The sequence below is a fragment of the Desmodus rotundus genome, chromosome 8 (genome assembly GCF_022682495.2).
Source record: "Desmodus rotundus isolate HL8 chromosome 8, HLdesRot8A.1, whole genome shotgun sequence".
Lineage (NCBI taxonomy): Eukaryota > Metazoa > Chordata > Mammalia > Chiroptera > Phyllostomidae > Desmodus > Desmodus rotundus.
This window is the reverse complement of record NC_071394.1, coordinates 17,093,571-17,120,729: the sequence shown is the minus strand read 5'-3', so window position 1 is coordinate 17,120,729 and position 27,159 is coordinate 17,093,571. Positions and strand designations below refer to the sequence as shown.

At 36.5% G+C, this 27,159-nt stretch overlaps 1 pseudogene; it reads right to left on the bottom strand.

Annotated features, from left to right (window-relative positions):
* Positions 1-21,465, bottom strand: part of LOC112315370 (vesicle transport protein SFT2A pseudogene) — a 159,865-nt pseudogene extending 138,400 nt beyond the window's left edge.
* Positions 21,466-27,159: the final 5,694 nt, after the last annotated feature.

The window sequence follows — 27,159 nt, the reverse complement described above, 5'->3', positions numbered from 1 at the left end:
ATGGCTTTTAGTCACAATTTTTATATTAAAACATCATTTTTTAAAGCTATTTTCATTTTCAAAAAAGTTCAAATATCTTAAGAGGACATGATGTTAAAATTTTATATTCATTAATTTGATTACATTATTTGGACATAATATGCACTGTAAATGATAAGAGGTAAAATATCAAGTATAATGTAAAATAAGGTGACTAAAATGTGGCTTTCTCATAGTAGAATTAGTAATAAATGTTTATTAAATTATTTTTTTGTTTTTAAATTAAATTTCATTATATCGTCACACTGTCATCCCTCCTACTAAATCATAAACTCTCAGAAGTGTGACTTCTCTAAGACACCCTTGAATACATTAATCTGATACCAACTGGAGTACATAATAATTGAACAAAAGACTTTGAATCAAAATGAAATATATCACCAACTGTAAGATTGTTAATTACGTCTCTTGGGCACCTGTTTTTACTATAACTGAACAGCAGGATACTGCATGAGTCCAAACAATGTTTAAAAAGAAGAATAAAAGCAATTTCCACAGAACAAGTTAAAGATTGAGTGACTCTGTTTTGTTGGTTTGTGTTGCAAACTTAATGCTATTTAAATGTATTTTTTATAGTGTGTTAATAACAGTCATAAAAAAAGAAGAAATTGACAACAGACAGTTATGTTATAACTAGCAGATGGTGGCTGGAGATGGGCTGCTCTCCAACTGTTCCCCTTCTTTTCCAATTCATGATCAGCGACAAGAATAAACATTTGTGTTGCACGAGTCTGCCATAATACTCCAGATATAAGGTACAGTACCCCAGTTGTCTTCCCAGATGAAAACTCTAAAAATAATTGTTTGCCATTCTAAACGTAGCATTGCTCATCCAAACTGCAAGTGGTGATGTGGAAAGTTCAGGAGTATGTTTTAGAATTGTAGACAGCATTTTGTCTACTGCAAGGGTGTCCTACGCATGGCCTGGGGGCCACATGCCACCCAGGATGGCTGTGAATGCAGCCCAACACAAAATCGAAATTTACCTAAAACATGGTAAGATATTTTTGTGATTACATGTTGCAATGTATTTAATGTGTGGCCCAAGACAACTCTCCTTCCAGTGTGGCCCAGAGATGCCAAAGGTTGGGCACACCTGGTCTACTGCCTCCATTAGAAAAGACTATCCAACAGTAATGCACAGGCATAATTTATTAACAAAGATATCATTTTCTTCCCCTCAACATTTCTTTTATGATAACTTGTTTTAATAACCATTATAATAGACTATACCAATCACAATCAGTGTACATATTTACAGTCTGGTTTATGGTGTATTTTTGGTGATAGAAATTGGTACCAATCTTTAAATACATTTGGGGTCATATTTATATTTAGGGGTGTACTAAATATGTCCCTAAATTTATATTTATATTTAATATTTTATATTTAAACTTATATTTAGAGAAACATACACTGTACATCAAACAGATTCACCCAATCATAGTGGATGTGTGATCTGCATTTAACAGTTGGTTTTATGCCATGCAAATTAACATCTGCTCTGCTTATTTTCACATCTAGATTTATTACATTTTTGACAGCCCATTATATTGGGTCATTGCAGAAAAAATTGTGGCATAAAAGAAGATGGACTTTTGCATCCCCAGATCACTATTTATGAAAACTTACCTAAATTGTGTGCACCACTCTTTGTGATCAATAGGCTCCTACAGTCCTCAAGGCCTCTTCATTTTCTCTGTGGAAACCTACACTGTGCATAGAATCTGATATAAATTCATATTGATGTGCAGTGGACTGCCACGCATTACAGCTGTGGGGCAACGTGCATTTAACTGGGCAAAACACCTTAAGTCAGTCCCCTCTTCCATGATTACTGCTACGGCCTCAGCTCACACCCTGACAGGTTCTTATCAGGACTCCCACAGCAGCTTCTGAAACAATCTCCCTTTCTCCATAGCCTGCTGCCCCTTGAATCCAACTCACACAACATCAGCAACATCTTCTTTTAAAAAATTCTAATTCTTTTACTCCTTCTGCCTCAAAAGGTTCCCCACTCCAGCACTTGACAAAGCTAACCTTTACTTAATTTTCTGATGTTATCTCATCTTATACAATTCTTACATCTAACTCAACTGCTAGCAACTTTCCAACACTTCGCAATGCTTTATGCTGCCATGTTTTGTTCTGGTTTTTGTTCATTTTCTGTTTTGCTTGGTTTTGGTGTGGCTGGAATAAGTTTCACCATTGACCCACCTGGTGAAGCTTGATGGTCCTTCAAAACAGCTCTAGTGTGAGCTCCTCTCTGAAGGCTCTCTCGGCACCTTTTAGGAACTCTACTGAACAATCACTGTACATGTCTGTGTCTGTAAGTTTCTCATCCTAGACTTTAAGTGCTTAAGGCTAAGGACTATGTTTTAATCTGTGTCTTATTTGTCCTTGTAATTCAAACAATGGAGCATTCTAGTCACTTTATGTATGTGTTTTAGTTGAATAAACTGAAATAACATAAATGCAATTATTAAATTTCAAGCATCATTAAACCAATAGAGGAAATGTTTTTTGATATGGAAGTTTCACATTTGGAGCAAAATATGTATACAGACTGCTTAATCATAGGGCTTGTGTACAAAAGCCTTATTACTTACATACATACTGCAGAAGATACCTTCTAGGGGACTCTCCAGCATGCATTTTACTTTCCTCTCCTTTCGTTAATGATGGGGCATGGTTTTGATGGAAGTCATTTGTGTCTACCCAGAGAGGTAAGCCTTGCTTTCCTTCTTCTGAAAACTCTCACCCTCCACTACAGTGGTTGGTTCAGAGGTAGTCACATGACTTACCTCAGGCCAGTCAAAGCCAACAAACTCAGTTTCGGAATTCTAGGCAAGTTATCAGGAAAGTGAATTTTTGTTTCCACAGCAATGCGAGTGAGAAAACATAACCTAAGGAAACGAAGGCAATCACACTGTGGGGTTGAGAAAATGACCTGCTTTGGAATAGAGCCAACACTAAGAAATTTAGAGTGAACATTACAAAATAGACAGAATCTAAATGTTGGTAATACATATACACATACAAGTTTATTTATCTCCTATTTATTATAAGCTGAGTATTTCCTTTTGATTCTATTTTTTACAGAAGTTTTATCTTTATAGAAAAATTATACAGAAAGTACAGTGAGATCCCACATACACCCTTTTTTCCATACACAGTTTCTCCTTTGTGATTTCCTTCATTAGTGTGGTATATTAATAGCAATGGATAAACTATTATTGATACATTATTATCAACTGAAGTCTACAGGTTTCATTAGATTCACTCTTTATGCTGTGTACTTGCATGGGCTTTGAGAAATGCATAATGTCAAATATCCACCATTACAATATCATACAGAATAGTTCCAAGCCCTAAAAAAATCCCAGTGCCTCTTAATATTCATCCATGCCAATTTCCCATGCAAACTTCTGACAACCACTGGCAATTTTATCACCTCCATAGTTTTGGTTTTTTCCATAGTGTCAAATAGTTAAGTCACACAAAAGTTAGTCTTTTCAGACTGGATTCTTCCACTTAATAAGACATATTCAAGGTTTGCCATGTTGCCCTGGCTGGTGTGGCTCAGTGGATTGAGTGATGGACTGTGAAGCAAAGGGTTGCCTGCTCGATTCCCAGTCAGGACACATGCCTGGATTGCAGGCCAGGTCCCCTGTAGGGGGTGCATGAGAGGCAAACACATTGATATTTCCCTACCTTTCTTTCTCCCTCCCTTCCCCTCCCTCTAAAAATAAATAACTAAAAAAATTTTTTTTAAGTTTTGCCATGTCTTTTTATGACTTAGTAGCTCATTTCTTTTTATCACCGAAAATAATATTTCATTGTTCGGACTTTCTGCAGTTTGTTTTTCTATTCAGCTACTCATGAACACCTTGGTTGCTTCCACACTTGGGCAGTCATAAATAAAGCTACCATAAACACTCAAACACTCATGCACAGGTATGGAATAATTTTCAACTCAAGTTGAGTAAATACCTAGGAGAGCAACTGCTACATTATATAATTATCCTATGTTTAGCTTTGTAAAAACTGCCAAATTATCTTCAAAGTGGAAATGCCATTTTGCATTTCCTAGCAATCGACAAGAGTTTGTTACTTTACATTCTCACCAACATTTGTTTCGTTTTTAAGTCAGCTTTATGTAAATTTTTAGTTATCTGTTTCTCATAGAATAAGAACAAAAATGGAAAAAAACATATAGGCATGTCTATGATACCTACATTAGTCTTCTAGTTTTTTTCATTTATTAAATGTGTGATTTTGGACACGTTACTCTCTGAGTCCCAGTTTTCCTTACTGGCATAGAAAACAGAGGGAATAGTTCTTCCCAAGACTGGCACAAATGACAACCTAACGATCAATATTTAAAAGGAAAGACAGGAGCAGGGGGCACTGCATGGAGCTGAGCAAAAGAGAAAAAAGTAGGGACAGCTATAATAGCATAAAAAATAAAATATACCATAATTAAAACAACAACAACAACTCAAGGGTTAGATTATCACCCTGGAAATTAGAAAAATGTGAGGAGAAATAAAAGTGTGTTGTTGAATCCTTTTCCTTACGAACCTCACATCAGTTTAATTTCCTCTTTTGTGTTTCATTGCTGAGGGGTAAGTCTCAGAAATCTCTCTTCCAAAATGGCAGATCTGAACTCTAGGACTTTCTACTTACCCCCACTTGATTCACCCCAAGCATTTAATGTAGTATTTAATTAAGCATAAACATACCAGTCTGTTTTGTGTTCCTTTTCTGGAAACTTGAACAGTGGTATAGTCACTTTTAAGTAAAGAAAACATGAAATGAAAGTAAGATAATACTATTTTTTTAAATGGATTTGCTTAGAAAGGACAAGGAAGGAAGGAGAGGAAGGGAGGGACATATGGTAGAAGGAGGAAGGCAAGCAGGCAGGTGGGCCAGAAATAAGTCATTTCTTTAATCTTGAACCTTATTTTTTTTTAAAGTAGTTACAATTTTGTATATGCATTTTCTGTCAGTGAAAAAGAAATATCAGATATTAAAAATGTAAAGTAACCCAGAGAGAACATTTCTATTAGAGTAACAGCTCAGGAAATGTCACCACCAGCTAGAAACTTCTATCTTATTTAGTGTCCTAATGGTCATGAGTGAAGGCAGAACAGTAGGAGCTTAGCTCCTAAGAAGGTAACTTAAAGATGCTCCCTTTAGGATCCAGGGGACTTCATGAATGGTGGTGGTGATTCAGACCCATAAAGGAAATGTGCATCATAAGTGTTCACGACAGCATGCTAAGCTTCACCCACAAAGAAATCCAAAGTGTCAAATCATTTACATATCATAATTTATTTCATGTTCCAAGCTTGGCAAGAATCAATAAAAGAAAGGAAAGTGTTGGGAGCATGAGCTGTAGAAGCCACTCAGTGAGGCAGAGATGCAAAGCGTCAGAAACCACAATTGAACAAGACTGTTAAAGAGTCTGGTCTACTCAGCACAAAGCACAATGGCCAAGAAGAAAATAAATTGAGAATCAATAACCTCAAATTCTGAAACTGCCTGAGAACTTCGAATGGGGATATTTATCTTTCCTTTTTAAAGCAACACACAGCACGGTCACAGAGTCGCATGGAAACCACAACCTAGGAAATTTTATCTTCCCTGACGACCTCACAAATCTTATTTGCCTTGTGCCGTAGACATGACCGGAGCTGTATATACGCCTTCATGTGAGAAACATGCCCCTCCAAAGACTGGAAGTAAAGGTGAAAGTCGCCCTAATTCTGTGTGTTTTTATTTCATTTTTCAGTTCCAAAATTCTTTTTCTAAAATGTGTCTGTTAGAAATGGAAGGAAACCCAAATCAGTACTTTCGCTCTCCCAAATCTGTTTATGTCTTCATCTGGTTTTGCCTGCTAGTAGGAAAAACAAAACAAAACAAAACCCTAAATTCTCAAAAGATTAATGAATTCACATCATCAAAAACAGCTTACTTGAGGCCAGCAGATCTTTCACTAACAAAAGAAAAGCATTCCATAATTTAATCCTAAATCTCTGGATTTCATTATTGCCTCCTTTGTATTCAGCATGTCTCTCAAAATTGTCAAAAACCCTGAAGTCTTTCTGGTGGTCACAAATGCTCATGTAGAAAGCATTGTCTTTCATCAGTGGAGGAATAGCATACTAATATTATAACAGTGTCTGCAAATAAAATATTCCAGGACTATCTTTGGGGGATTGGGAAGGGTGTTAGGGAGACTCTGTGAATAGACTCAATTCTATGCAGCATTTGTAGAAGAAAGGATATTTAGGATATTTTTAAAGATTACTGTGCACACCTAAAATTAGATAAAACAAACAAATGTAAGGAAAGCTTTCTCTAAGGCTACTGTTTCTCAGAAATGCCTCAGAAGTGAGGCTTACTCAAGACAAGCTTTTTGTTTCAACAAGACAGGACAGTGCAGTGACCCTAAACTGGAGATTGTATAGCTGCTAAATTGTCTAACCATTCCAGTCTAACTTACCCTAGCTTGGTCCCCATGATTCTAATTTTTAGCCATAGTACTACTGGAGGCTTGAAAAACATCCAAGGGAAAAGCATCCAAGCTTTCTCAGAGCCCCTTCCTTCATGGACACTCATCATTTCAGTTTGTGTTCATTTTCACCTAAAGAGCCGGCCACTTTGTGTGAAAACACAGCCTGGAGAGACAGACATGGAGAAGACCAAGTTTGAGAAGATTATGTGGTTCACTCCCTCAGACAAGTGAACATCTGAATCACCCAAAATAAACACCTAGATTCTTGGAGACCAAAGAGAGGGAAGAGATTCAAGACAGAGAAACAATTTATTGAGCACCTAATAAATGTAATCTCAACATCTGCTATTTCCCTTGATACTGAATTCCATCACCTTCACATTCAAAACTTTCTTCCTTGTGCCTATTTCCAAGAGTTCTTCCTTTATTTTTCTATAATTTATTATATTTTTATTGTCCAGAACTATAGAGAATACAGTTCAGCAAACCTCTTTGATTTAATATATTAGCCCAGATGAAGACCATAATCAAAATACTCTTTGTACTTCCCTAAGCCCACAAACCAATCCCATTAGTCATTCTTTGCATAACCATTTTCATTCTTTTAAGTATCTTGTAATTTTCCATTTTCGCACATCTTTTTAAATATAGAAAAATAAAATTAAAAGATTACTTCCCAGCCTTTTGTCTGTTGTATTCTTTTCTCTGCATTAAACCAGGTAGGCTTATTTTCACAATAGCATCATATTGCTGACTCATTCAGAGTTTACTCAAGCCCCAGGTCCTTTCCTCTTTATTCTTCTGCCTAGATAGTTCTTTTTCAAATTCTATTTAGAATGTTTAAATTTTTGTCCCTAAGTAACAGCGCAAACATATTGTGGTTATAACCAGAGGGTGTAGGGAACCAAAGACAACAGGTTTTACTGAATAATCACATTGAGAATTGCACCAGCTTCCTCCAGCACCACATTTTGAAAACAAATTTCAAAAATTTTTTGAATCAATTTTGATGAATTTGTCCATTTTTTAACTTTAACATCTCACTGAGACAAGGTAAAATCTTATGGTGGTTAACAAATTACCACAGCTAATCTTAGTTCTTTACAGAAACCATGAAATATAGAAGAAATTATCCTTTAAAGTAGCAAAGATTTGTAAAAATAAATGAATAAATTAAAAAGTTTGATTGATTAAAGTTTATATCATGAATAGAATCTAGAAATACTATGAAAGTTAGTATAAATGTCATTATTTAAATGCAAAAACCAAAACAACAAAAAAAAGCAAGAGACAGAAAGCTAGCTCCTCTCAGCCTCTGGGTAGTTTTCAGTGCCAACATTTGGGGATGTTTCTGTGCCTAGGAAGAGATGATAAAACACTCAGCCTTAGATCAAAGCTAAATGGAAGCAGGTATGTGCCCCAATAAAGTTCAATCTTTATGGCATATGTACCAATTTAGAACTACACCCAGTTTTTATAAATACAAAAAAGTCATTATTATATTAACTCCCAGAAATAGTCATTATTTTTACCTGTTAGTTTATTTCCACCCTGCATACTGAGACATTGCTTGACTTATGCTCATATAATCTAAGCATATACGAGGTCTGTCCTGAAAAAGTCCAGCCATTGTTAATATAAAAAGAACAGTTTGTGCGACATCCATGTAACCTGGCAGCCAAGGAGAGTGGACTGGAATGCACATGCATGAACAATGAAGACTTCACTGTACTGGTCAGTGGAGGTGGCAGACACCATCGAGTGAGCATGTGTTCTGTGGCCGTCTCATTCAAAATGACTGAATGAGTAGAACAATGGATCTGCATCAAATTTTGTAAAGCTTGAACATTCCTCTATGGAAACTGTTTGGATGATTCAGAAGGCCACAGCTATGGGCAATTGGTGATTGGCAGCTTCATCTCAACAACATGCCTGCTCATGTGTCGCATCTCATGCGGAGTTTTTTGATGAAACATCAAATCACCCAGATGACTCAGACCCCCTATAGCCCAGATTTGGTGCCCTGTGACTTCTAGCTTTTCCCAGAACTAAAATCACCTTTCAAAGGGAAGAGATTTCAGACTGTCAATGAAATTCAGGAAAATATGACAGGGCAGCTGATAGTCATCCTAACAAAGGAACTTGCGGAGTGTTTTAAACAGTGGAAGAGATACTAGGACAACTGTGTGAGGTCCCAAGGTGCCTACTTTGAAGGGGACTGTGTACAATGTTTCTTGTATCTTGTATCTTCAATAAATGTCTCTGTTTTTCATATTACCTGGCTGGGTACCTTCTGGACAGAACTCATACACTTTTTTTAGACTGGAATATATTGGGACCTAACTCGGCAAACTGCAGGAACTCAAACTTTACCCTTTCTTCAACACTGCCATTCATTTGGTCTCATAAGCTCAAAATGCCAAATACTTTCAATACAAACTCTTCCTTCATGTCATATAGTCAGTTGTCAACAAGACTTGTCAAAGTTGAACTTGAATTATTATTCAATACTTCCTCTTTTCACCAATGACCAAAACATGCTGTGCCTTCTTAATCTCAATAGTCTACTGATTATCTCAACACTTCTCAAATGATCTTTTGATATGTTGATCCTTTTGCTGTTAGAGTGATAATTTTTTAATTATTTCTTTTATAGTTCCACTTGCTTGTGTGAAACCTTTCTGACTTCTCTATTATTCAGGAATTGTTACAAATTACTGAACACTTGGTTGTGTAAGAAAACTGAGTCACACGACTACACACAGGCACCCAGGAGCCTAAGATATGTAGTCTACACCGTGGGCAGCGATGGACGAGTTAAAATCAGGTCAACATCTGTCCATCACCACAAAGACACAAACAGATCTTGGTAATAATTAGCAGTTTCTGCATAGTCACACAAAGACTTTGTCATTGTTTTGTTTTAATTTTAAATGACTCTGTATTACCAGCATTTTTAGACTGAAAGAATTGTAGTATGATCAGTCTAGGAACCTTCTTTTTTTTAAACCTATATGCTCTGCTGAGGCTTAATATTCAGCCAAGTTGCCCCTAGGCTGCCTCTGGGCAAAAAAAAGGAGTTGAGCAATAGGAATTCTGGCTCCTCGATTCCTCTTCAACAAGAATAGCATTATTTTTACTATATTATATATATTCTATACCACACAGATGCATAGACATTTTCTCATCCTGGGAAAGAGATTCTTTTTGACTAGCCCATCTACACTATTTGAACAATTATATTTTTAAGGTCAAATCATACTGAAAGCAAAAGCTTGAATCTCTTCTCAGATATTATTGTATAAGAAAGAAGAAAACTGAGAAAAAATAGCCTAGTATGTATTCAAGAAAATGTTTTCTGTTCAGGACGTGAGAAGAGAATTTTTTTTTTAAATTTAGAATGCAGAGAAGAATGTGATTTATAGATAGGTACACTCAAATAATAGGCAAGGGAAACTTTGGTCTGAACTTAAATCCCAATACTTTCACCTCCCTGACTAGTATTTATGATTTCCTATCAAGTCACACGGTGCTGGAGGGGACAAGAAATGGTATTCCTTGAATTCCCCAAGCCTTCTCCACACCTATCTACTTAATCTTTTCTCCTTGCCTGATACATGGTTTTCAGTATATGGGATCTTAGAACATTTTCAGCAGACAAAAAGCTGACCTCTGACATCCACCACACAGTTATAATTTCAATTCCAAGAGAACACCTACTTGATCACTTTGACAGTAATCTTTGCCAAAGCTTTAATACATAGGGTGAAATCTCCCAAGGCTAGAACTGTTTCTTGGCAGAGGGACATGAAGGGGGTGGAAAATGCTTTCAAAGGAGTTTTTTATTGTTCTTTTTTAAATTTTTACATGTTAAAGCTTTATATTTGCCAAGTGCTTCTTCCAGGTTCAGCCAGCAATGTCTAAAGGACAGAAACTGTATGCCCTTATGAGATTTTGCTACAATGGAATTTATTAAAGGACTTCATGTGGTTTACACCTTCAGAGATAGCCAACAGGCCTTGGCACTCACATTCCCAGCTTGGCTCCCTCGATCTTTGTAATCTTCCACTTCCTCTCTCAGCACTTAGGGGTAGAATCCACATCGCTATAATAGTTTTGCTCATTTCTTGCCTTCTAATTATTTGTGATTATTCAGCCTTTCTATTTTCAAAACACTTATTACTTCTAATTTTCTTTCTTTTTCATTTTATCAAAGCACCCATTGAAATCTGGATACATGAAGGAAAAAATATAAACAAACCAACTTTTTCTAGCCATATAAACCCTGTCTGAGGCATTTCTTCTGGCCAAATCCAGGATCTATTTTTCTATTCTAGCCTTTATTTTGTTTTTATTTTAATTCTCATTTGGGGCTTCCATAATAATAATAATTTATTATACCGTTCCTCATAGGTCCCCACTACTCATTCCTTAACCCTCACCCTGAAATCTGTACCTGAGCACTCTTTTTAATAATTAAAACATAAAAATCTGGGTGAATGTGTATTATGTACTGTGACTGACCTAGGACATATACTGAATTTATTTGGCCCTCTCCAGAGAAAAATATTTTATTTTAGCTAACTGTTTGTTAATGTTTCTAATCTACCCAAATAACGGAGAGGTAAAATGATACCTCACTAAGCAAGCTCAAAGGTGGAGGGATGATGGTTTAAAAGAACCAGTAATCCCACTTCCTCCTTTTCGGAGGCCCAACTCTCAACCCCCTCACATGCCCTGATGGTGTAAGTTTGAACCGTTTAATTAGTAAATACTAATTAAATACCCAAATAGCATTTCAAAGAATGAAGATCAAATATATGGAACTACTATGACTAAGAAATATTTTTTTTAAATAAGAGAAATACTTTGTGTAAAGTAAAACTGAAGCACCTGCTTTTGTGGTAAATAAAAGTAGTTAGGGAAATTAAAATAATGATTGGCAAGTTTACCATGTGAAACTGTTTCAAATACTGGACATTTTGTTTAAGATGGCAACATGTGGGCGATTATATTTATTGTTCAAGCTGGGACACTTTTAAGAGTAAACAAGAGCATTATTAATAATTATGTTGAATAACTGATATAAGGTAAGACTTCAAACAAATTGAGATATATGATCATCCTTTAAACTTCACAGATAAAAATTCTGTACACTTACTAATAAATACAGCCCAAAATTCCATGAACTATTTTAATAAAAATGTTAAAAGATACTCAGATACCATAAAAAAGTAGAAAGAACAAATGAAGATAAATTGCAAGAAGACTACTTTATATAGAAAGCGTCAAAAAGCAGAAAGAGTTACCATTATAATCAAATAATACACTATTAGCATGCTGGGACAGGAAAAACTGAGGGACAGCTGGAATTAATGAAGATGTCTCTTTCAATTCAAAATAAAATCGAGTTATAAAATGGAGTTATATTTTTAAAAATTCAAGTCTAACTCAACACAATTAAATTAAACATAAACGCATGAGCTGAGCATCTAAGAGTATCTTTATCTATCAGATCATTTAGCCACTAACAACCTTCTAGGGCATGAACTCCAGGCTGATAGACGCAGGTGCTGTATTAACTATTGTGTGTCTGCTTAACAGTGTACGCACTTCTGGGATGTGAGCACACACGACACTTAGCAATGAGCTTAAGAAATTGTTCCTATTAACTAAAAGAGAGCTGAAAGTACATAAAGGGGTAAGGTGTTTCTCATAAATATTTACATCCTAAAACATTTATTCACTGCCTGTTTCACATGACTATAGTCTAGAGTTTGTGCCAAGAACAGGATCGAGATGTAGTCCAGGTTCACAAACAACGACAACATTCCTTTCTTCTGTAAAAGACCGTCCTGTACAATTGGTATCATAGAATTCTAAACTAGAAGGAGAATCATAATTGATTTTAAAGCTAAAATATAATAAATCTATCATTAAGAAAATATTCAATGTATTCAAATATGTTTGGATCATTTATAATAACGTAACACTTTCTAATCTAACATACTATTCATAATATTTGCTCTATTTAGAGAGGCTTGTAAAACAAAAGAACAATATTCATTTTATTGTCATTGGAACAAAAATCAGATACTGTCACAAGTTATTTCTGTTTTCAAAACCCCATGTTTGTTTACATTATCTCATCTGTGTTTAGCAAACTGTAAACAAATATTCTATTCTATAATGATAAGTAAATTCATATTTATAACAATAACATGCATAAATCTGTTCAGATTTCCCCATACCTTCTAACTCAATTTTTATAACTAAAAAGCTAAAGCATCTATTTTTTTACTGTAGGTGCTCTTTCAACAAACAATGATTCTATAATTTTCTACATAAAATCACAGTAATATTTTTAGACAGATACGGAGCTTCTTGTTTTCCGTTGATAAAAGAAAACAAAATGTGTTCTATTTCCCTAACATATCAATATCAGTAAGGGAAGTTCTTACATCCTTCGCCAGAGAAAATTAATACAAACCAACTCTAACAGAAAGTAGGGTAGTGCTATAGAGTCGGATGTTTTTCCTAAAGATACTAGGCTTACTGGAATCTGAATGCAGAGATAAAATAGGTTTTAATGCTAATAAAATTGCTATTTTTTTGTTTTATACAAATAGTTAGCTTTAGGGTCTTGTGAAATAATTTTTTTTCCATTTTGTTTTGCTTGGTTTTGACTTTAAAAATGTCTTTTTTCTTTGTGTTTCCACAGTGCTGGGACTCCTGGGAATGATAAGCACCTTCCTTCCCCCAGTTTTTTGGCCTATTTAAAACCTCCCTGGGTCCCCATACCACCAAAAGTACTGTGGTTAGAGCAGGCACGATTTGGTGGGGCTATTAACTCGTTTGAGGCTATAATTTTTGTTCCAGTAACTAACACTTCATTAAGTTTCATTATGAAAGGAAATATTCACAGAGAATTTAAGCAATGAATGGAAAACTACTAAGTTTCCAACCAGTTTGATTCACACTAAATGTATAAAGCTTATTAATATGGTTGGTCTATGTTTTGAATTTTTTAAATTTTTTAATCATAAGAGAATAAAGACAGGGCATATTTGTAAGCTTTTAAGTTTACCAGAGAAGAGCAAAAATGGAATAAAAAATAGTTAATTATGCTTTAAAAATGTGTCAGCTTCTATTTCATTGAAATTGAATGCAAACACATGCTGTTTTCTCTGAAATACATATATTATATCCTGGACTTTATGCTTTCATTTAAGCACAGAAATTCAGTCCTGTTTCATTTTATTCATTCATTCATTCAACAACTATTTATTGAACATCCACTTTGTTCAAAGCATTAAACTGAAACATTAAGGTAAAACCAATATCTCCCTCAAGAATCAACTTTACCAACAACTATAAAGAAATTACATAACTAGATTATGTCAAGATTATTTTATTATAATCATGTCAAGTGTCATGAAGGTGAAGCCCAGAGTACTAAGAATGTTTCTCTGGAAAAAAAAATATATCATTTAAAATTACACCTAAAAATGAGCAGATATGGCTTAGGTGAAGGTAGGAAAAACAGTTAATTTAACAAGAACAGATGATCGAAGTGGGAAATAGCATGACTCATTTCAGAAGATGAAAAGAAAACCAAAACACCTACTGAAACTGGAACACAAAGAACTAAGTAGAAAAAATGCTGACGCTGGAATCAGATGGTTTGGATTCAAATTCTGGAGGATTTACAGGGTAAGGACAATAACAGTATTGACTCTGTAGTTGTTAAAGGGATTAAAGAGTTTACACGCTTACAAGCTTATGATAGTGCTAGGCACAGATGAAAAGCTACAGAAATGTTAGCTCTTTTTATTGCTAAGGTTGACATAATCCCAACAAGAGCCTAAAATATATGTTACTTACTGTACGTTTCTTTCTCTGTACCATGAGGTCTGTCCAGAAGGTATCCAGCATGTAACGTGAAAAGTAGAGACATTTATTGAAGAAGATACAAGATACAAGAAACACTGTACATAGGACAATGACGTCTCAGTCCCCTTCAAAGTAGGCACCTTGGGACCTCACACAGGTCTCCCAATCACCATCAGCTTCCCCGTGGTATTTCCCTGAATCTCATTGATGGTCTGAAATCTTTTCCCTTTCAAATGTGATTTTAGTTCTGGGAAAAGCCAGAAGTCGCAAAGTGCCAAATATGGGCTGTAGGGGGACTGAGTCACCTGGTTAATTTGATGTTTTGCCAGAAAACTCTGTATAAGATGTGATGCATGAGTGGGCATGTTGTCGAGATGAAGCTGCCAATCACCAGTTGCCCATAGCTGTGGCCTTCTGAATCATCCAAACAGTTTCCATAGAGGAATGTTCAAGCTTTACAAAATTTGACGCAGATCCATTGTTCTACTCATTCAGTCATTTTGAATGAGACGGCCACACAGTACACACGCTCACTCAATGGTGTCTGCCACCTCCACTGACCAGTACAGTGAAGTCTTTACTGTTCACGTATATGCATTCCAGTCCACTCTCCTTGGATGCCAGGTTACATGGATGTCGCACAAACTGTTCTTTTTATATTAACAATGGCTGGACCTTTTCAGGACAGCCTTCGTATATTCTCAGTTATACGGTAGGATGAGAACAAAAATTCTTTGTATACACACAATACATATTGAACAAATTAAAGCAAGTAGACATCATGGTTGGAGCAGCAGCGCACACTTTCAAAATGCCCTTCATAAAATCTCTCTCCAACTACAGTCCTAGGAAATTCAGCTTTTTTTGTTGCTGTTCCTGTAGTGGTCATTGTATCATTTTTTGGTTTAGTTTTGCTTTAGCAATGTTAAGTTTTTTAGACTGAAAAACATTGTTTTCTATATTTGCCAAGTATAGAATTTAGTTTAATTATTATGACCAAACTTTTCTAGTAACAATCCTTTTGAGAATTTTTTTTAAATGCAGACATGTGGAAGAATAGGGTCCATTAACACAGAATAATACTGTATAAATATACATATGTGTCTTTAAACTGAACTGTTAGCTTTAAACTTTCAATGATTTTCATCATTTTTGTTCTTTTCCTTTTCTTCCTTCCTTCCTTTCTTCTTACTTAATGTCTTACTGTTTTTATCCATTCCTTACTATGTGACTAACATAAACTACATTCTCCTTGTTTTGGGGGGTTTTTTTTGAGTCCTGGCTATTCAAGTTTATTTAGATTCTTTTTCTTTTACTTTTGGTCAATTATTTTTTCTGCCTTGACTGTCTTTGATGACTGTACTACCTAGGGTCTCCCAATTGTAGAAGGATTAGCAAGGCCAGTTATTTTCCAATCATTTGTTATCAACGCAGGAGATGATTCCCACCCTGGTCTCTGACCTGAGGTCATCAAGTTCTCACATGTAAATGCAGAATTTACTGCAAACACCGGTAAACTCACTGATAGTGATGTTCTCAGCCCACATGCCTAACGGACATTCCCAGTGCAACAGAAACTCGGGCCTGGATAAATCCCTCTATGTTCTATTGGAAGGATTCCCAGCTTCACTGATGTTCACTCAGGAAGAGATTCAGGATTTCTCTAAATTTATCTGAAAGTGAAACTACTCAGGGGAGTAACTACAATCCATGTATAGTCTGGCTCTGCATGACCATCTATCCTGAAATTTGCCTACAATCATCAAAGACTAAAAGTATTTGGTCCTGAAGCCCAAACTAATATTTGCCTTATTTGGTTTCTCGGTTCTGTGTTAGGTCTCCAAGACCCATTTGGTTCCCCAGTTATCTTAATCTTAAAATATGTGATGCTTTTTACATTATAGGCACTATCATGAATTACGTCATTCCTAACTGTTTTCTGTTCTACACTTTTCTCATTGTAAAACTAATAAGATTATGAAAAATTAAGGCAGCCGAATAAAACATATCCATCATCACCCACTTCTTTAAGAAGATTCCTGTGATCATTTCAGCATACTTCCTCTCTAAATTTCTAAAACTAAAGTAATTTTTTTCCTCATGCAGTTAAACTCCAGAAACAACAGTATTTCGCTTTTGAAAGTGAAATCTATAAAGCGTCTATATCCACCAGTCCTCCCCCTAATCTTTGCAGCATTTGCAAATATAAAGAGGAACATATGTTTTACAGATCCCACCATTTCCAGGACAATCTATTTTTCCAGTTTAAAAAAGTACAATGAGAAAGTTACACATTAAAAATCAATAACTGTTTTTAGACAGTAGTAGAGAAAGATGCCTAAAGGTGAACAAGGACACAAACTGGTATTCTTTCTGGATATTTGCGTTTAGAGGAAAAGACACATAAAGGAAGGCACTAAGCTCTCCTTGACTTTTTTACTTTGCCAAGAAAATTTGACATCCTGGTTAAATTATATTTCATAATCCTGGGGGTTTTAAAGGTAAATTACACACTAAGTAATTGTGGTTGAATGTGGATCTATCCACTTAGGGATTTTTGCAAACATATACGATGATCTAAAGTCTGTTAACTGTGACTATTCAATGAAGAAGTAGCATTTCTGTATGTCACACATGGAGATACGTTAACATTCAGATAAAGGCTGATGCGTTGGCTGATTTCTAAAATGCACTAGAGATGTTACCACATGAGACCATACCTATAAAAAGCACATTTAAATAAACAGAATGAAAAATTTACTTTAGGGTTATTTAGTAATTGTTGCATTCCACTGGGGTTTGTTTATTCATAGGAAGAACATAAATTTGTAGAAGCAAAGTCCATGGTCAAGAGATTCTCTTTTACTTCCTTTTCTGTTTTAAATCCTAGGTTGACCAGAAGAAGAAGTAACTATTAAAGATGTTGTTTTCACTTTTTCTTCTTTTTTGTTTAATGCTAACAATCAGGCAATAGATAAACACTGGGACAGAAGTGTGATATTACAACTTTTCCAAAGAGCTATCAAAACTAATGACTTTGAGGGCTTGAAAATTATTGCTCTACAATCTTCAATATGTTTTGGACATCACTCAATTTACATATGAGATTTCTCCCTTTGTACCATGAGAAAAACTGGAGGAAGAATTAATACTGTCTATAGATTTTCTAGAAATACTGGACCGTCAAATACTCTATTCAGTTTCTAAAACCACAGAATACAAATGAGAGGTAGGCATGGGAGAGATTTGCCAGTAGTAGGAAAAGAAGAAAAGCCATTGAAATAAGTCACACCTTGCTTAAGTTCTCCTATGGGATGGACATTTTGACCATTATTGTTTGAACTCTCTATAAAACACTGCTTCTTATTTTTCTTCTTTTTTTTGTCATGTGAAACAATGATCTTCATCTTATCATCATGTAGTCAAGTGGTCTACATATTGAGGTGTGCGGTGTGAAAATCATTAACTTATGGGAGAAAATAGTAAAACCTATTTATATACACTTTTATCAAAGAAAAGAAAAAACCCTTAGTAATATTTAGTATGTGAATTGACTGTGTCATGGGTATACAATGTATACAGAAATATACACTTATTAAGAATACATACACTATACATTCCTACTATAGAGGCAGAAAAGTCAATACAGTTTGCAACCCTTCATCTCTACCGATAATAATACTGCTATATTAGAAAATGTCATTGGGAAAGAAATCAAAAACCCTCTCTGCCCAACCCTTGCTTGTCTTCTTCCAAAGTGTAGAGAAGCATGTTTCTAGCAGACCTCTAGTAAAATAAGACCTGCTTGTAGAAGGGGGCTTCTTTCCGAGAGAGTATTTTGTGCTTGAGTCAGGAGTTTTATGGCTTTGTTTTAGTAAAGGCTATTATGACAGTCAGTCTCCCAGAAGACCCCCACCCCCCAGATTTGAGTGTTTGTTTAGTCTCTTCCACACTGAATACAGCTGACCAGTGTAACCCCAGAATACTGGATACATTTCAGTATGCGGCTTCTAAGGCGAGGTTATGAAAGACACTATGGCCTTCACTTGGCTCTCTTGGCTCGCTTGCTCTGGGAAAGCCAGTTAGATGCCATGTCCTGACTATACTGAAGCAGCCACAAGATGAGGAATTACATCTTTCTAGAACATTCAAACCAAGAACCAAGGCCTCTTGACAATACCCAACAAGGAATTGAGCATGCCTAGCAACAGCTAGCAAGGTTACCACCAATCGTTGTATGAGTAAGACATCTTGGAAGCAAATCTACCAGCCTCAGTCAGGTCTTCAGATGATTGTGGACCCAGCCAAGGTCATGAATACAACCTCAGACAAAACCATGAGCCAGAAAGACTTAGCTCAGCTACTCTCTAACTACTGAACCACAGAGACTCTTAATAAAGGTTTGTTGTTTTCAGTTTCAGTTTGGGGGTATTTTGTTACTCAGCAATACATAAGTAATATCTTTGTTCAACCATCCCTAGCCTAACACAGAATTTAAATATGTACATCAAAACACTGGACAAACCATATTAAAATAATGATAAAAACACATCATCTCCTTGACTTTTGACATTGTAATGTTCATAAAAAACAGAGAAGGAAAACTGATGAGTAACCTCGAGGAAGATGATGTAGCTAGGATCTCAGAAGAATAGAAGTCAAATTATCAAAGTGAAACATTTGTTCACTTTTTCAAAATTTTTCAAATATTCTAGCCAATTAAATTCTCTCTAATTCCAAGGCAGTGTTGAGCCTAACCCTCCGGTCTATTTCTCAGTGAGAATCATAGAATTTAGTTCCTATTTCCCTGAGCTCTACATGCATTATTTTTTTCACATTTTACTTTCTTTTCGAACTTTGAAGAAAAACCTGATTGCATTAATCTCATATTACCACAGCACTTAATTATATTTTGTTTAATCTGTATGAATCTCAAATAATTTACTAAAATTTTCCAAGTAGATTTCCAAACATGTTCTTAATCCTCTCTCAGCAAAACAAATGATTCTTAAAGAAATGATGATGAGTCTTTTGTTGTTCCTCAAAGTGATTAGAATTATGTTCTGCACACAGGAAGGAACTGATCAATAAATGTGGTTAACTAACGGGAAAAAATAAACAGTAATCTTTGGTAAGGAATTACACTAATATCTAATATAACCCAGTAAAGTAAATTAGCATAGATGATATTATTCTGCGGTCCAAATAATGAACGCATTAGCATAATAATGCACCATCAACCTCCTGGTCATGTCCACATTGGCATCATACTAGAGCATCAGTATTAATCTCCACCAAATTTAGCTCTTACAGTTAAAGTTTACAGCTATAATTATAGCCATTTGTCCCTTAAATAAAGAAATTCAAAGATATGTTTGATTTTATTTAATACCATTAAAAATATTAAACATCTAGAACCAGCTGTCTTACTTACATGTGACATCCAGAGTTCGGTAGGAGGCCCACCGTGTCCATGTGCAACCCTCGGCTTCCCTTGCCCATTCGTCCGGCAGATGATCAGACCAGAGGTTTCCCGATGAGTCCCATCCATTAGCTGGCTTGAGACCTATAATAGGGTTGATAAAAGATTGATTGGGTCAATCCATTCTCGTTTTACAATTCTGAATTTGTTAGTCAAAGGGGTCGTGTATAATAAACAGTTGTGGTTGGGCCATATGCAAACTCATGAGAAATGCAGAAAGAAAGCTGATGAACAGAGGAAAGAATTCAGCAGTCTCACATAGAAAAGGAGAGAGACAAGGGAGTCCTCGAGACTCTTGAGGGTGAGATCCATCTTATTTTTTGACTCCATTGTTTCTGGTTCCATCCCACTTGAAATGTACTGTATGTCAATACCTGTTCCTCTGCATCTTTATAGCAACTCTCATTCCCTTTTAACCTGAGCAACTCTGAGTGGGTCTTTTTTCCTCACTTCAAAAGACAGCTTTGGCTGTAACATTCTTTTTGGCTAAATATACAAATAAGTAAGAATATTATTCTATCAGTAAAGTAGCATCAATAAAGATGAACACAGAACCACTTCAGAGGAAAAAAAACGAGATAAACCTTAACCTATTCCTCTTACCTAAAGAAACTTTCTCACAGTAATCACATTTACTATTATAATTCAACCACTATATATAGAGAGATGATTCCCAAATCTAATCTTTAACCCAGATCCTTTACTGAGAAGTTCAGATTGTCTCCTAGACCTCGCTACCTAAATTTCTAATGGCATTTATATTCAACAAATTAAAATTAGAGGTCATTGTTCCCCCTTAATTAATTCTGGTCTAGTACTGTCTATCTTGAGTAACCTCACCATCTTACACAAGCTGGAACTTAAATTCATTCTTGACATCTTTCACATCCTCATGCGGTCTTCTCCCTGCACTACATACCTATCTGCTAAGACTGCCACTTGACCTCCTTAACATTTCTCAAACACATATCCTTTGTTTTATTCATAGCATTGCTATGCTAAGTCATCATCTCACTCTGACGAAGACAAAGCAGAGGTAAATATGCTCATTTGCCTGTCTTTTAGTACATAAGGTTAGAAACCAAAGTATTAGTCATTGCAACTGTCGTTCCCTTCTACACAGAAATAAAAAATGGCAGTGGAGTAAATGTCATTTTCTCCTTATTGCTGCTTCCAAACTATTTTTTCTCTTTTCTCTCTAGAATCACCCAGCGCATCTGCCACAATGAATCTCACGTCATTATCTCTACCACCTAGTAATCCTTGTTTTGCTGTCAATTCACCCCTAAGCTTTTCCCTCGATTTCTCAGGGGTTTCATTGTTTGGCCTGTTTGACTTAACACAACTTCTGACTTATTTCTTACTGATTTAAACATTCACATACAAGATCTGCCCAACAACCCTGGCATCAACTGGCATGACTTCTTTTTCTCCAATGGTCTTCTTCTCATCTATGCTTCAACCTTACCTTACCAAAACAGGCATATCCTTCATCTTTTCCATTGTAAACATCCCATTTTCTCTTCATTGTCTCCTTTATTTTCCATTCACTCCCCTTAGTACGCCAATTCCTTTACCAACACCAGGATGCTCCATTGATCCTAATAATATTTTATGCCTCTCATTCTCCAGCTTATTTTCTCTTTACCCAGTTTATATGATATTATATATCATTAGAAACACCTCCCAACATATGCCCTAAGTTCTCTGGCCTCTCCTATCATCTCACTGGCCTTGAAAGATCCCAAACCTGGAGGAAATAAAATTCTTCATATATTCTGTGATATCCCCACGTAGCTAAATGTGGTAGGAGAAAAGCACAAATTCATTACTTCAGATTGCCACATAGAAATGTATTTATTTTCCAGAATTCATCCATTCTCCTACTTCCCTAGATAACAATTTTATACTTTCTTTTGTTTCTTCAAACTTTCAACACTTTCTCCCTTCTTGCTGAGAGAACAGAAACAATTAGAAGAGATGCTCATTTACACATCTAACCTGCCTACATCTGAACCCACAAACTTTGTCCTTATTTTTCTAGTTTAAACAAAATAACAGTATGTTATTTAAGTCAATCTTCCCACTTGTGCATTGGAAGCTATCTCGTCTCTCCATTCAAGAATATCCTTCTAGCGATATTCTCCCTCTCTTCCGCCCATCAACTTGTTTCTCTCTATTGGGTAATTGCATCGGACCATGAGCATGGGGTAACAGACCCCCATCTGACAAAGCAACTCTCCTTTAGGTGCACATCACTTTACAGCTATGCCACTGCCCCATGCCCTCACTCCACTATACCGCCAAACTTCTCTAAAGAGTGGCTTGTTATCCCTACCTCCAATTTCTCTTCCCATTTTCTCCCCAACCTACTTCAATCGGGCTCCCTTCACAGCAAATCCACCCTTTCCATGTCATCAATGACCTACGCACTGCCAAATCCGTGAATTCTCAGTTCTTCTCTTGCACAAACTATCTGCACTCTCCCTTTTTGAAATCTATTCTTTCCTTACTTGGGGGCTTCCAAATTGTCTTTCTTCTCCTCTATCCCCTCTGACCTCTTTGCTAATTGTCATTTATCCTATTTTCTAACACCTTCTTTCATTGCCAATGTCTAAACATTGGAGTTCCCAAGAACCATTTGAAACTGGCATCCTAGGAATAGGTAAAATGCTCTCAAAAAAAGAAAAATTCCCCTGATGAACTTGACCTCTGTGTTCAGTAACTTTTATTACAAGTTCACTTAGACAAAGAGAGAAAAAGCCAGAAAGAATAGTACTGACACAAGGAAACTTTCCAGCACTTGCATAGTTTTATGTTCAAAAGGGCTGATGACACAGCAGGAATTAAGCCTTTATCCCTAAAGCTAGGTCTGGTTAATATTTCATGGAACCACCTCTCCTCAGAAGTAACCAAATTAATTCAGTGGCTACAGTGAGATCTGAGAGCACACAGCTTCCTCACATACACAGTTTACAGAGGCCCAGCTTCCTGTGAAAGCTGCTGGAGCTCTGTCAACACAAGGGAGTCGCCCAGTGGAAGATCCTCTAATGCCATGCTGGTAGCAAACAAAAGTGGGGAACAGACTTTGTAGAACAGCTCCAGGGAAACTGATACAACCAAAGCACTCCCCAGAATCCTGTCAATCATTGTGTGCGTGTGTGCATTTATTTACTTATTTATGTACGTATGTATGTATTTATTTATTTATTTCCAGCAGATCCCCTCCCAATGGAATTCTCATTGGAAATCCAACATATAGAATAGGAAAAAGTGGATCTACTCTGATTGAAATAGGATGAGGAGTGTGGAGCTCCACTTAACCCTTTTTGGTCCCCTATTTCCAACCGTGTCTCCTCCATTTTTGCTGAACTCCAGGGCTTTGCCAAAGATACTCTGAGAAAGAATAGATGCAAGCCATTTCTGTGAAGCTTTCAATTTTTTTCATTTTATTTTTAGATTTAGAATAAAGATCACTAAATATTTTTATATAAATGAAATAAAGGCTAGATATTGTTAACCAAAAATTCTTTAAGCAACAACATCATTTCTGGTTGTCAATCCACTTTGTCAGGTAGCCAACTTAGGAAAGCTATGGAATACAACACACAGAAAAATTAATTAGCTATTTAAATTTGTTTCAGAAAGTTAATAGCATCTATGACCCACCAGACATGGGTAGGTCCTGGGAATATATAGACAGCGTGTAGGGCTCAGAGGTCAAAAGCTTTTGTATACATAATTGTGTCACATTTATTTAATACTAATCCATAAATCTCAATGTTCCGGGACACATCGGCTTGGGTGGCAGGAGCCCACTCTGTTTGCAGGGACTCCTCTCCAAGTAAGTATTTTAGGAAGTTTCTTGGGATCCTTCTGTGTATCAACCAAACATATCTGATCATCTCTTCCTGCCAGTGGGATGGGAACTCACACAGGCTATTCAAGGCCCCAAGTCTGAAAAATGACACCATTATGATATTTACTCAATTGCTCCCCCACCTGCCTGTTTAACTCAAGCACAGCCCATCTTACTGCTGGAGAAAGGAGAAACCCTTGTTGGGGTCACCAAAGCATACTGAGTGTATGTGGTCTTCCTCCCCTGCCATCCTATAAGGCCATGTTGGTAGTATCAGGGTGTGCCTTTCCTCACTGGCCTTGTGCAGAGCTGTCTAAGGGCACAGGCAATGATGCATCCAGGGGATGAGAGGTACAATGTGGCCAGCTTTTGTTGTGAAGTCAGAGAGGTGAGCTGCCGCAGTGCAACCTGGCCCTCTGGAGTTCAGGTGCTTCTAGGTGGAATGAACACTCACCCTCACACCCTGCCCTCTGCAGGGCTTAGGCTCCGCCAATACCTGTGTAAGCATATCAGAAGACGTTTTATATGGGAAGGTGGGGGAGTAAGAGGAGGCAAGAGGAGGGAAATGAACAGTGAATCACAAAGGAGGAAAGAATAAAGAAAGAAAACCATTGAGGAGACTTCACAGTAATTAAAATGAGAAACGATGAATATCTAAATTCAGAGGCAGAAGCAACTGGAAGAGGCTAAAATTTGAGTAAAATCTTGAGAGAGAACAAACACCATCCAACTGAGAAAAGTATAGTTCATGAGTCAAAACTTGTGTGATTGCATTTATTACTGTATGGAGTCAAGATGATTTTTAAAAAGCCAAAAAGATTTTTTCTTCAGAGTGGTTACTCACACATTTATGAATCCAGGGAGAACTGTTTTTCTGGAAAAAAGACTATGACCCCTGAAATCAATGCCTCTGTGCTATAAAAGCAACTGTTGGGCTCGCTGGAGCCTAGCTACTCAGCGTGTGGTCCTGTAGACTCGCTGCATCTAGGAATTTGTTACAAATGCTGAATCTCAAGCCCCACCCAACACCTTCTTAACCGGGTAATTCTTTTGCACATTATGGTTTGCAAAACACTGCCAAAGAGGACTAGAAAGGCAGAATTACTTTAAAACACAAGTGGCCCCTATAGAAACATACAGCAAATGTCACAAACAGAAAGCTTGGGTTAGTGTAACCCACAGGGAAACCAAGCTCAGAAAAAACAATCACATCTGTTAAACATAGCATATAAACATCTTCCTAACTAGATAGATTTCCATCATACGCAGCATGAAAGTACTACTTAATCCAATAAAATTTCACAAAAGTTTAAATGTAAAATGTGAATGATTGACGTGTAGTGAGGTATGTGGAGAAGTGTAGGGTAGCATCAACTTAGGCAAAATTGCTTTTAAAAAATGAGTGGCCATTGTAGCCATAAAAGTATGTAAGACAACATTACTGCTAAGTAGGAAAACAACTCCCAAATGATAATTAGATAAGGGGGGGAAAAAGGACCAGGACCAGAACTTTGCCTCTGATCACTCAGCAGGGGATTACTCATTTCTAATGAAAATAGCTCTTAGTTTAAAATCAGCATTTGTATAACAAATGATGTAATTAGGTACAGATAGATGCAAATAAACTGCGATGTAAATCCATGAATCACTTTCCTTCTGGTGTTCCTTCCTTTTTTTTCTTCTTTCCAAAGGAAGAACCCAATTTATGTGTAAAATTTGGCCAAGTCCCATATTTATTGCTCCTAAAGCAGTGTTATTTAACCCATGGTCCCTAGATAGATCACCTGCAGAATCATAGGAGAGCACTGAGTACAAATCAGTCTCCTAGATTCAATTCCAGACAATGATTCATAATCTCTGAGGACAAAGCCTAATAATAGATATACTTAATAAAATGCGTAGGTGATCTTCATTCATTCATTCAAATATTGTACTGTGTCTGTCATTAGTGCAATGAACAAGATAAATACATTTTCCGTACAGAAAACAAAAAAATTGCCATTCTTACTAAGGTGATCAGGAATGCCTCTCTTGGGGGATAACTTGGGCCACTGGGACTCTTGGCCCAGATTCAGAGGAAACTGATGTCAGTAGTAGCAGCTAGCCAATTTTAAATTATAGATGTTGCCTTTGTGGAGCCCCAGGAGCTAGGGCAATGTGTCCAGTGATACAGGAGTTAGTTTTAGACATTGTCAGTATTAGAAGTCATCACCATAACTACCTGGAACTGGGAAGGAGGAAACAGCAAAGCTAGAAGGCATCAAAAACGGTGAACCATCGAGCACATGAGATACCTCATTAGCATCCTTAGAATTATTCCAGGAAAAAGATAGAGCTAAAGGATCTATAGAGCAGGTAGAGAAAAAACAGGAGGAATATAGTTAGTAACTTTTTTATAACACTATTCTTTCTACCCTTTACTTTCCATTTTGCCCCCTCTACCCCTTTTCCTCACCCTGGATATCCTCCGAAACAGGAGTTTAACTTGATTTATAGAAACTTTGAAAATAGCTTCCTAAGGACCTTGTAATTTGAGGGTAAGAGTAGATTTTCAAAACACCCTGTCTAAATAGCTGGGTATTAAGTTAGTGACTATCTAGAAACATTTTAGTCATAGAATATGAGCCTTTTCTTGTTAACAGAAGGAGGAAAACCATATGGAAGAAATGATACTCATGACAAGCACATTAGGAATTTCTGATACCTTTTTCAGGGTAGGCTGATACAATTTAGAGAGTTATATGAAGTCCTACGACTACTTGGAAAAGTGTCAAAATATCTACCCTAGCCCTCCAAAATCAATATATACTCAAAAAGTGAAGGCATATTCAATGCTTAATATAATAAGTATACTTTCCTTTTAATTGTTTTTCTTCCCATACAAGTATTCAGTCAATGTTTTCTTTAATGGCACCATATCCGCAGAATTGGAACATAGAAAAATTATGTGGGTTACAATGCCTAGGCCGGAAAGCTACAAATTTTGTGAAACAAGAGAATGTGAATTCATCTATACAGATAGTGAACAACAGAAGTGACACTCCAGAGCCAGTTATATCTGCTTGGCACTAGAAGGGGGTAAGTTTGAGTCCAGATGGATGGCGCATATAGTTATAGAGGTAGATGGAATTTGTTAGAAAAGACCAAGGGAGAAAAGAAGGAAGAAAGAACTCAGTAACGTTTTCAACGATTACACAGCAGGATCAAGGTGCTAAGAATGTCATTCTAAGTGGAAAGGATGCCTGCAAAAGAGGAAGTATAACAGGACCATGAAATGCATGAGAGAGAAACAACTGGCAATTCTGGGTAGCCGGCCCGAGCAGTGTCTGAAGCGAGGTACAAAAGAAAACTGAGAGGATTTAA